At 43.6% G+C, this 12,787-nt stretch overlaps 1 protein-coding gene across 2 annotated transcripts in view; it reads left to right on the top strand.

The window, feature by feature from the left end:
- The window catches only part of PTN (pleiotrophin), a 148,752-nt gene that overhangs the window by 16,981 nt on the left and 118,984 nt on the right, over positions 1-12,787 (top strand). The window contains exon 1 of one of the 2 annotated variants that reach the window (XM_073621810.1): positions 6,536-6,675. The exons of the other annotated variant lie outside the window; for it this stretch is intronic. The gene's annotated coding sequence lies outside the window, so the exon portion shown is untranslated. Of the gene's footprint in view, positions 1-6,535; positions 6,676-12,787 lie in introns of those variants that run through there. 2 annotated transcript variants of the gene reach the window in all.

Genomic DNA, 12,787 nt, shown 5'->3' with positions numbered 1-12,787 from the left:
TCCGGTTCTTCTCCCGCTCTCCGGCCTCTTCTCCCGGTGTTCGACCTCTTCTCCCGGTGTCTGTTTTTTCTGCCAGCTCCTCCGCTATCTTCTGCCGCTCTTTTGCTAGCGGTGGCCGGACTTCTGTGTCATCTTCTTCCCTCTTCTCTTCTTCCGATGTTGACACAATGCTATCTCCCGCTGTAATGCTGTGTGAGCGCTCTGCAATGACTTATATAGGCAGTGACCCCGCCCCTTATGACGTCACAGTCCCGAGGCATGCTGGGACTGTGACATCATAAGGGGCGTGATCACCGGGTGATGGGGGTGTACGCTCCATTATAAATAGACCCCAAACTACTTTTATTATACTATATTACCAAAAGTATTGGGACGCCTGCCTTTATACCTACATGAACTTTAATGACATCCCAGTCTTAGTCTGTCAGGTTCAATATTGAGTTGGCCCACCCTTCGCAGCTATAACAGCTTCAACTCTTCTGGGAAGGCTGTCCACAAGGTTTAGGAGTGTGTCTATGAGAATGTTTGACCATTGTTCCAGAAGTGCATTTCTGAGGTCAGGCACTGATGTGGAGTGAGAAGGCCTGCCTTGCAATCTCCGCTCTAATTCATCCCAAAGGTGTTCTATCGGGTTGAGGTCAGGACTCTGTGCAGGCCAGTCAAGTTCCTCCACCCCAAACTCGCTTATCCATGTCTTTATGGACCTTGCTTTGTGCACTGATCCAAATCATTTGGTGGAGGGGGGATTATGGTGTGGGATTGTTTTTCAGGGGTTGGGCTTGGCTCCTTAGTTCCAGTGAAGGGAACTCTTAAGGCGTCAGCATACCAAGACATTTTGGACAATTTCATGCTCCCAACTTTGTGGGAACAGTTTGAGGGTGGCCCCTTCCACAAAGCAAGGTCCATAAAGACATGGATGAACGAGTTTGGGGTGGAGGAAATTGAATGGCCTGCAGAATTCTGACCTCAACCCGATAGAACACCTTTGGGATAAAGTAGAGCGGAGACTGCCAGCCAGGCCTTTTCATCAAAAAACAGTGCCTGACCTCGCAAATGCGCTTCTGGAAGAATGGTCAAACATTCCCATAGACACACTCCTAAACCTTGTGGACAGCCTTCCCAGAAGGATTGAAGCTGCAAAGGGTGGGCCAACTCAATATTGAACCCTACCGACTAAGACCAAGATACCATTAAAGTTCATGTGCATGTAAAGGCAGGCGTCCCAATACTTTGGTTAATATAGTGCAGCTTGGTATTAAAAACACATCATGAGTTCTATCAAAAGCATTCCCATGTCCATTTTTTCTGGGTATTAGTGTACTGAGAGGCTCATAGAAGTCAATGGCAACACATCAAAATGCATATAATGTGTTTTTGATGCTTTTAGATGCATTGACAACAGGTATTGACAAGTGTAGGTCAATGGCTGTTAACCTTGTTTTTATTGTAAAATAGAAAATGCATTAAAAATAGTCAAAACCCATGTCAATGCACACTAGCACATGACAGCCCACCTGCCTAACTACAAAAATGCACCTCTAGACCCACGCATGGATCTAAATGGGCAATATAATCAGACCACAACTTGTGTTTAGACCAGACTTCCCCTTTATTGCCCAAAAGTCTTTATGACTGTGTAAATGAAAGAATTGTATTCTTCTTTTTCTTCTGTTTCTTGACAATCACTTTTGTCAGGACGTTGTGTTTGCCGTGAGACATATAGATCCCGAGTCCAGTATCAGTAAAACAGCCGGCTCGCTGTATGTGGCGGAGTCCTGCGTGTCGGGTCGTCGCAGCCTCATTTCTTCTCACTCTGTGATGAATGAGGCTCATTCAGTGCCTCAGCTGGGGGCCAGCCAAGAGCTTCCCACTTAGCCTGCCCCCATTTTTAAGGCTTTGCAGCGTGTGTCCATGGAGACAAGAGGGAAGGAAGGAAAATTAGTTTCCATGTTGTTGCTCTATGGCCTTGAAGATAAAACTGGAACAAAGCATTAAAGGGTGACTCCGTGCCAACATACAATGCAACCATTAAAGTGTATTTCCACTTTTTCAGCCAGATTTGGATAACACCTATTTTATGTTTGTTCCATGATCCCATTCACATAGCATAATTTAAAAAAAATGCTGCTTACATTTTAGTTGCTTTAAAATACTACCTAGCTTTCCCCTTTTATGTAATGGTAAGAAGGAAGCTGGGGAGCTATGTTTACCATAATTAGCCATGTCTGCACAGTGCTGGCAGATCTTATTATTAGTTATTCAAGTACAACGTAAGACAAAGCGTTTTTTTTTTATATCTGAAAAGAGTAGAGAGGGATTACAACACCTGTCAGGTTTTATTGCTCTCTGTGTCCCTGTTAAGGAGATGCACTCTCTCTATTTCTATTGTTTACTGTTATCACCAAGAGTGAAAGAAAATCCAAAGTTTTAGGTTGTCACCAAAAGAGGAATAGAGGAGAAGTCTTCTAATGGGTACACTAGTTTTGGTGACTCTGGTGAGTCACTTTGGCAGAGCCTCACCTGCCATGAACATAAAAAACAAACAAAAAAAAAACGATCGAGCTTCGAGGATTCAAAATGGGGTTCCTGACACCTATGGTTCCAGAGATATGGGCCTCCTTGTGCAGCCTGTCAGAAGCTACATACAGAGCGGCTAGTTTAAATACAAGCTGGCACATGCTGTTTGCAGCAGACTGAGAGGATGAGCTCACAGTTCCTCTCCTTACTTCTTGTCAGAGGCACTGAGCTCAATAGACAGCTTGGTGGCTTGGATCAATGGTAAAGCACCATTGGTCCAAGCTGTCCAATAAAAATGCTTCAGTGGAGGCACGCCCTCTCACTGCAATGTCATAGAAGGGGGCATGTGTCTAAAAGACACATGCTCCCTTCCAGCCCAGCCCTCTTAACTACAAAAAAAAAAACATGGGTTTATGAGCATAAGGTTTACCCACAATCCCATGTTTTTATCACACGGTTAAGAGGGGGAATCTGCTGCTGCTGAAAAGGTACTTTTTTAATCAAGCTAAATCATATATTATTATGCTATATGTAATAACTAGGGATGAGCCGAACACCCTCCGGTTCGGTTCGCATCCAGAAAATGCGAACAGGCAAAAAATTTGTTAGAACACGCGAACACCGTTAAAGTCTATGGGACACGAACATGAATAGTCAAAAGTGCTCATTTTAAAGGCTTATATGCAAGTTATTGTCATAAAAAGTATTTGGGGACCCGGGTCCTGCCCCAGGGGACATGGATCAATGCAAAAAAAAGTTTTAAAAACGGCCGTTTTTTTTGGGAGCAGTGATTTTAATAATGCTTAAAGTGAAACAATAAAAGCATAATATTCCTTTAAATTTCGTACCTGGGGGGTGTCTATAGTATGCCTGTAAAGGGGCGCATGTTTCCCGTGTTTAGAACAGTCTGACAGAAAAATGACATTTCTAAAGGAGAAAAAGTCATGTAAAACTACTATCGCTAGCGCCGACTATAATGAATTGTCGGTCCGGCAATACACATAAAAGTTCATTGATAAAAACGGCATGGAATTTCCCCACAGGGGAACCCCGAACCAAAATTTAAAAAAAAATGCGTGGGGGTCCCCCTAAATTCCATACCAGGCCCTTCAGTTACTTGTTCTAAAACCTTTGACTGGAACTCCCTACAGTGTTGTCTGACATTGGAGTGGGTTGTGACATATACTCCCCGACTCACCCAACCTCTGTCTACTGTGTTTTTTTTTTCTTTCAATGAAAGTCTCTTTCAGCAGTTCTTGTGCTTTTCTTCAACCCTCCCTCTCCTTTTCTCTCTCTGTTTTCTTCCCACATCTGTTTTTTCTTTCTCTCTCTTTTTTTTTTTCTCTGCTCACAGCTCAAGCCCATCCCTAGGCAATTTCTCCCCCTTTCTGGTTTCTTTCTGACCTAGACTCTCGTTTCTCTTTCTTTTCTGTTTTTAATTATATACTTACAGAATTTTTTTCTTGGCGAACGACATGGCCCTTAGCCAAAATTGCTCTCGAGACTGAGCAACAGTCGTCAATATTAGTTTTATATTACATATCAAGGGGAGTCTAGCTATGGGCGATAGCCAATGGGGTGACTCACCGTATATGGTTATTTGTGACTGTTCATGGAATGTAACTCCTAATGTTGTTCATTGTGATGTTTGTTTAACCACTTCAATACCAGGCACTTAGACACCTTCCCGCCCAGGACAATTTTTAGCTTTCAGCGCTGTTGCAATTTGAATGACAATTGCATGGTCATACAACACAAGTTTTTCTTTGTTTCTGTTAACATTTTTTGTAAATAAGTACGTTTTCTTCTTCAATGACGGGCACTGATATGGCTGCACTGACGGGCACTGATACAGCGGCACTGATGGGCACGGATGAGGTGGCACCAATGAGGTGGCACTGATGAGGTGGCACTGATAGGTGGCACTGATGGGCACTGATAGGTGGCACTGATGGGCACTGATAGGTGGCACTGGTATGCGGCACCGATGGGCACTCATAGGTGGCACTGATGGGCACTCGTAGGTGGCATTGATTGGTACTTATGGGTGGCACTGATGGGTACTTATGGGTGGCACTGATGGGCACTGATAGGTGGGCACTGATGGGCACTGATGGGCACCGATGGGCACTGACAGGTGGCACCGATGGGCACTGACAGGTGGCACTGATGACACTGATTGGTGGCACTGATAAAACTGATTGGTGGCATTGCTGGACAGAACTGAAACATAATGGTGCCAATCGGTGCCCATTTGTGGGCACTGATTGGCACAGATTGGGCACATGTGGATGGCCATGGGGTACATACCTTGCCTCGATGCGAGGCGAGGTATGTACATACATCGCCTCGATGCGCGCCCCCGCGGGCGCGCGGCAGCAAGTTATCCTGCTGGATGTCATATGACGCCCAGTCAGGTTAACTGAACCATCGCCTGGCCGTCATCTGCTATGGGCCGGGCGGGAAGTGGTTTAAATGACAATAAAAACTTTTTCAACCCTAAAGGGTGTTCCGCGGCTTTCAAATTGTTCGCTGTTCGGCGAACGGGCCAACAGCCAATGTTCGAGTCGAACTCATGTTCGACCCGAACATAAAGCCTATTCCCTTGTAATAACATGATAATTTATTATTTATCTATTTATTGTGAAATTACTGGTTGGAAGTTATAACTTCAAACTTCAGTAATTTGTCCGTTAAGCCACCTGCTTGAGTACAGTTTTTGAAAATATAGTAAATTACCTTAAAAAACAATATATAATAATTATTTGAATATTACTTACTTATGGTAATTAACCACTTGCCATCCAGGCCAATTCTGACACTTCTCTCCTACATGTAATAATCATCATTTGTTTGCTTGAAAATTACTCAGAACCCCCAAACATTATATGTATATATATATATATATATATATATATATATATATATATATTAGCAGACACATTAGGGAATAAAATGGTGGCCGTTGCAACTTTTTATGACATAATCACACGGTATTTGCGCAGCACTTTTGGAAAAAAACTGTTTCATGAATTTAAAAAGAAACCTAAAGTTAGCCCGATTTTTTTTTTTTTTGTATAATGTGAAAGATTATGTTATGCGGAGTAAATAGATACATAACATGTCAGACTTTAAAATTGCGCACACTTGTGGAATGGCGCCGAGGGTGACTGAAAAACATCTTAAAGGGACAGCTTTTGTAAATATTTTTGTTAAACGAGCAACGAGCATCACATTAGTAGCAGAGTTTGGCCATTCCTCTCCCACCTACATAGCTGTTTCTGTAAGCCTCCTACACAGGTGTTTCTGTTTGAGTTAATGACTGTGTTTCAACTTACATATGGAATTGATGATCATTAGCTCCTGCTTGGTATAATTGGTTAATCATACACTCTAATCCTACAAAATTGTTGACTTTGTGCAAGTGTGTAAATGCCACAATTGAAGCTGGTTTTGATTCAGATGTTTCTTCTGTGCTCAGTTTGCATTTTGTATATTGATAAAAAATAAACAATTAAAATATATATTTTTGAAAGCATTCTTACGTCGCATCATTTTTTCACATCTGCCTAAAATTTTTGTATAGTACAGTTGATTTATAACTATTATCATTATCCAGTCAGATATGATGTAATATAATGTATAAGTCCTGATGAAGGGGGTGTTTTTGAACCACTGAAACACGTTGGATTTCTTGTTCTATTGCCTTACACATAGCTATTCTTGGACTCTCTGACGATTGATGCAGCTCCCTGACTGCTTATTATATGGTTGAGCAATAAAAACCTGACAGGGGTTCTAAGCTTTCCCTTTTTTCCAATGGTGAAAAATACAGTTTTGCCCATAGATACCCCTTACTGTAGGGCAAAACACAGACATACCATTCTGGGTGTCTGGTTTAGGAGATTATCTCATTTCCATTTCAGCAGTGTTCCCAAGCTTTGAAAACTGAGAGAGGGAACTGTTAATGGTTCATATTTAATGATCTAGACAGCTCTGCCATTAGGGACTGTAAAAAAGTTTTTTGTCTGGTTTCTGTGTAGTGTGCAGCCCTTCCACGTTCAGCCAGTATCCATTTCGCTAAGCGGTGGTGGGAATTCTACGGGAGACAGTGCGTTCGTGTTCCCAGCAGCCGGTGACAAGCCCCCCATTGTGCAGGTAATGCAGGGTCTCGGCACTGTGTACAGTGTAGTGGTGGAAGCTGGCAGGCAGATAACAGGACAGACGGAGCAGGTTATCGGAGGTATAAAGAGAATCATAAGCCAGGAGAGTCTGCGGGAACAGATGGTGAGCTCTGGAAAGCCGGCGCTTCAGCCTGGGCCTGTAACAGACACCGCTAAGAGGTGATACAAATCCCAGATAATGAGGCTGGATTGCTATTGTGTGGGGGGGATCCTAAGGAGGCTACAAAGTCCCCATGGGGATGCAGACAATGTGCAGCTATTTTTATCTGAAATTTCCACAGCGTTACCTTGTGATAATACAAAATGAACAATTCTGCATATTGTAAACTCTGGTATTTATTCCTTAAAGTGGAGCTTTCAGTAGCTTTACAAGTCTGCATGAATTAAATCCCCACATACACAGCAAGTGTATAATATTTCAGAAAAACCTCACCTTTTATCATTAAAAAGCTATCAAATCCCAGACCAGTGAATCCGCCAACAGTGGGTGCATTCTGCTGCAAGGGAAGAGGTAGCATTTCCTCGCTCTCCTCTCCCCCAATGATAAGACTGCAACATTGTAACTTTGTAGCAAGTCACAGGGTGAGAGGGCGCAGCATTGGCTGAAAAAACAGAAGAGGGCACAATCTGAGTGTAGTACATTTACATGTTTATTGTACACTTTTATTGCAGTTTATAGCATTATTTATAAAAAAGAAATATTCAAGGCATTGTAGTGAATTTTCTTCAAAGTGCAAAGTCAGGAAAAGTGAAGTGGAAAAAAACAATGCCTTCTTTTAATTTTTAATGCAAACAAAAACAAAAAAACCCCAAAACATAAAGGAATTTTTGCCATAGCTGGACCCAGTGCTGTATTTTAGCCTAGGCCAACAAGGCCCAGACCTAGGGCGGCACTTTGTGGGGGGGTGGCAGCCGGCGCGCCCCCCCCCCGATTGAAAAAAGCCCCCCCTCTGCCTCCAGAGTCAGTCCATTAACTGCAGGAGGTTGCTGGCCGAGCACACACAGCGAGCACACACAGTTCCCCCTCCCCTTCCCCTCTGCACAGACAGGAGGGAGAGAGAACTTGTCAGTGTTTACAGACTCTCTGATAATTAACCCTCTGTGTCCTTGCTTTCTGTCTCTACTCTGCTTTAATGGACACATGTACACTGCTGCTTACATATATGATTAACTCTTTACAGCTCAATATTTGCAGTCTGGTGCTTCTGGAATCAATGGCATTTAACACCTTAGTGTCTGCTTGTATATGTGGTTAACCTTTCATAGCAACTAGTATCTCTAAGCTCTGGTTCACATTGATGCTACTTTGAAATCACGCTACTTCACTTGAAGTAGCACGATTTCAAAGTAGCAAGGTCAGCGTGATTTCAGGTGCTACTTGATAGACATTTGTGTGGCTTCATTCACAGATGTCTATTGAAGTCGCACCTGAAATCGACAAAAGTAGTACAGAAACTACTTTTGCAAATCGGTGCGATGCTGCAAAATCAGTATTGCCTCCAATAGCCTGCGACTTTTCATGCGTTTTGATCTCTCAAATCGCATGACAAATTGCTCCAATGTGAACCTAGGCTTAGGCTCAGTTCACACTGGCTTTGATGGGCACTGATGAGGCTGCTTTGATGGGCACTGATGAGGCTGCATTGATGGGCACTGACGAGGCTGCATTGATGGGCACTGACGAGGCTGCACTGATGAGCACTAATGAGGCTGCTTTGATGGGCACTGATGAGGCAGCTTTGATGGGCACTGATGAGGCTGCATTGATGGGCACTGACGAGGCTGCACTGATGAGGCTGCATTGATGGGCACTGATGAGGCTGCATTGATGGGCACTGATGAGGCTGCTTTGATGGGCACTGATAATGCTGCTTTGATGGGCACCGATGAGACTGCTTTGATGGGCACTGATGAGGCTGCATTGATGAGGCTGCACTGATGAGGCTGCATTGATGGGCACTGACGAGGATGCACTGATGAGGCTGCATTGATGGGCACTGATGAGGCTGCATTTATGGGCACTGATGAGGCTGCTTTGATGGGCACCGATGAGGCTGCTTTGATGGGCACCGATGAGGCTGCACTTGGTACCCACTTTTAACCACTTCAATACTGGGCACTTTCACCCCCCTCCTTCCCAGACCAATTTTTAGCTTTCAGCGCTGTCACACTTTGAATGACAATTGCGCGGTCATGCAACACTGTACTCAAATTACATTTTTATCATTTTTTTCACACAAATAGAGCTTTTCTTTGGTGGTATTTAATCACAGCTGGGATTTTTATTTTTTACGCTACAAATAAAAAAAAGACTGACTTTTTTTAAAAAAAAGCATTTTTCTTAGTTTCTGTTATAAAATTTTGCAAATAAGTATTTTATTTTGATAAATTTTGACCAAAAATGATGCTGCTACATTTCTTTGATAAAAATAACCCAAATCAGTATTTATTTGGTGTTGGCAGTGATGGGGGACAGACAGATGTTTTATGGGGACACTGACATGGGGACAGGGGTGACAGTGGTGCTTGGTGTACTGTTTGTGGAGTGACCTGTAACAGCTCTCTGTGTAAAATCATTCTCACACAGAGAGCTGTCACAGATCTGCAGATCCCCCCCCCCACCACACTGAGCTCGGCGGGGAGAACTGTCACAGAGACATGCGTCTGTTTACATTGTGACGGCTGCGATTGGACACAGCCGTCACGTGATCGGGAGGGCCGATCACAGCACCCATATCCCAATCTCTGCTCAGCTGGATTCTGTAATCATAATGATCACAGGATCAAGCCGCTGTGCTGTGAGCACTCGCTCTGAGGGACGTTCCTGAACGTCTGTTCCTGGACGTCCACTTAGGACAAGGAAATGACCACCCAGCCGTTTATGTGCAGTGGCTGGGTGGGAAGTGGTTAATGTACAGAGAGAAAGAGGTGGAGCTCTAAGCAGAAAAGGTGGAGCCTAAAGAGGAAAGGGTGTGGTTTACAGATGACAGGGCGGGTCATAAACAGGAAGGGGCATGGCATTGACAGGAAAGGGTGGGTCATATTTAAATTAGGGGGTGCACAAGTTTAGTCAGGCCTAGGGCAGCACAAAACCTAAATACACCTCTGGCTGGACCCCTGCAAAGAACAGCCAAGGGGATGACAGTTTTTCTCCCTAAAGTAAATCTGTCACTTTGCAAATTTAGAGTAAAATGAGAGGTTCTGTTGATAGGCCACCACCACCCAATGTTACTTGTGGGCGGGTTGCCTATTATGTGTATTCAGTTAGCACCTGGCAATATTGGGATTTTGTCTGCAACCATGCAAATAGAAATATAAACGCTTCCTTAAAAAGTGCAAAAATAGTTTTCTTTATTACATGTTACATCATAAAAATATTCACCACTTGAATCTGTGGCATATTAAAAACAGTATTTCTTTTAAGGTTGGCTAAATTTAGATGTGGGTAACTGTGTAGGAATGGGAAGAACAAGGAGACAAATGGTTATGGTATCATGATATCGTGATTTGAAGAACAGGTTGGATAGCAAACCTGAGCAATCTACCCTAGTGGCTAAGCAAGTTAATACCACTAATTTACCATACATTTACCATGATAGACCTTTCTGGGTTTAGAAAAAGGCAATATGTGCTCCTTTTAGATTTGATGCCACCTGTGCATCTCTACCTGGCTTCGCTACATGTGGGCTTGTCTCTTTTCCTCCTTATCACATAATGGGTTCTTCTGCCTGATGCCTCTGAGGATCATAAGTGGTTTAACAGTCAAATATGATGTAAGCCAGTACAGCATAGGTACTTATTAAAATTATTGATCACAGTTGAATACCAAATTATTAATTATATTATTATTACTTCGTAGTGTGGTACTGCCCTGATGTTTAAATTTGTGTTCGAAAAGCGTTGGAGAGTTTCAGTTGAAGCGCACTGTGGAGGTGACATCACAGTTAGTGGATAACAACTGGTCATACCACTATCTGTCAAGTATACCTTTGTAAGGCAGATCTCCTGTCACTGTCTGTAAAAAAAATTGTTTTTACTATGCCACAGATTCAGGTGGTGAATATTTTATGATTTTAAGGAATTTTGCTATAGCTGGACCCCTGCAAAGAACAGCCAAGGGGATGACAGTTTTTTTCCCTAAAATAAATCTGTCACTTTGCCTATTTAGGGTAAAATGAGAGGTTCTCTTGATAGGCCATCCTCACACAATGATACTTGTGGGCAGGTTGCCTATTGTGTGTATTCAGTTAGCACCTGGCAATAATAACAATAGTTTTCTTTATTAGTGTTACATCATAAAATATTCACCACTTAAATCTGTGGCATGTTAAATGCCAGACCCTGGTGGTGGGGCATCCAGTCAGTTGCCGGTGTGTTTGCTGGCATTCAGTCCCCTTCCCGTGTTCTATAAAAGCGAAGAGGTCTGGATCCTGTGGGGGACTCAAAGGAACACTTGGGGAAACGCATTGGGGAACCTTCGTTGAAGACTCCCTGGGACCTGTGGTCTGCTCAGAAATGCTGATTTGCTGGAAGAAACCTGCATATGGACTTCTCTGTTAGAGCACTGCCAAGTTTGGACTATTCTCTAATAGACTTTACCTGTGCAGGTAACCTGGGGCAGCCACAGTTAGGTTTAGCTAGGGAAAGGACGTTAACGTATGTTATACATGTTCTGCCAAAAGCTCAGTAAAGTTGTTTCTACTGCTCAAGGCCTGGTCTGAACAGAAAGAAGTTGCTATGGGTAACCGGAAAGAAAGGACAGCAACTATGGTTGGCATGGTACTTGGTTAGGTGACAGGTCATCCGGTAGTTAGAGAGTTCAGAGTTTGGCTCCCTCCCTAGCTGTCGTCTCTGCCAGTCACCGGGAGCAGATTAGCATTCTGGAGATCTATGGCCTGATCACTTGTTACGGGAAGGCAAGAGTTAAGCAAGAGCATGCATGAGGTCCATGCTCTGTGGGACCTTATTCCATTAAGGGGAGTAATGTAACAGAGGTATGCTGACTGGTGGGGTGGGCATAAGCTCTGCATGTACATCCTAATGCAACACATACACCTGTACAAGTGTGTAGGACAAGGGACAACATCCTCTGGAGGAACTCCGCATACAACACTGCACACAAGTGGCTCATCTGAGTTGGGGGCTTGCCTTAATGTTTGATTCTTCACATGACCGCAGACTCCCCTTGGTCCCGGGCATTGGTGAGCATGCCTTCAGGCAAGATGTTAGGATGAGTGACCCCATTTATCGCCTGGCGTAGCCCAAAGAACTCACCTTAGGGTAGGCCTCCTATGGGACCCACACTTGGCGCCCAAACTAAGAGGGGAACATGGAGGAGATACCACCCGCCTACCCCTTACATACTTACCTTCCCTTCGCTCCCCTGACACCATGTTTGTTTGCTGCAGTCCTGAGCCTATTTCCTGTATAAACTGTAAATTGGTCTGTGTTAGAGCTCATGCAGGAGTTATTGACTTCCTCCTCTTCCCCATTTGACAGTGTTCAGGCCCAGTGATTGGCTACTAAGACCTGAACACAGTATCCTGGGAGGAAGGGTGACGGTCAGATACAAGCCTATACGTGGAAATGCTGGGTATTTCTAATAGCCCCCACAGAGGAATAATGGAGCATGTTGAAGGTATCAACAGGCGGATGGAAAATGTTTTTAAGCTGATTTGTCAACTTGCCCCGAATAGGCATATGTTACTTAAAAATTCCCCAGACAGGTAAGTCAGAATGTTCTTTGGACCCCTTATAAGGTCACCAATGTAGCACATTTCTATAATAAAAAAGGATGTGATCTGGGCTCTGTATTCCTTGATCTTTATAAAGATAGTAGTAGATAATACAACTGGTGTGTTTTTTCTTTTTTATGATAGAAGCCCTGGTGCATTATGGGAATAGATTCCCCAACCATCTGTCACTCATCATTAGGCCAATCACAAAATATGTATTTTACTGTGGGCAGCAAAAAGCCATAAACACCTGAAACTCTGTAAAATGAGCACTATCAGTTGCAGGATGGTCTGAAGTCCAGAGCAGGCTCAAGGTTGTGGTTGCATCCAGAGCATAGCCGTGTTTGAATG

This window comes from Aquarana catesbeiana, linkage group LG03 (assembly GCF_042186555.1).
Source record: "Aquarana catesbeiana isolate 2022-GZ linkage group LG03, ASM4218655v1, whole genome shotgun sequence".
In the NCBI taxonomy this organism is placed as follows: domain Eukaryota; kingdom Metazoa; phylum Chordata; class Amphibia; order Anura; family Ranidae; genus Aquarana; species Aquarana catesbeiana.
The sequence above is the reverse complement of the archived record's forward strand: the minus strand, read 5'-3'. Positions and strand labels throughout refer to the sequence as shown.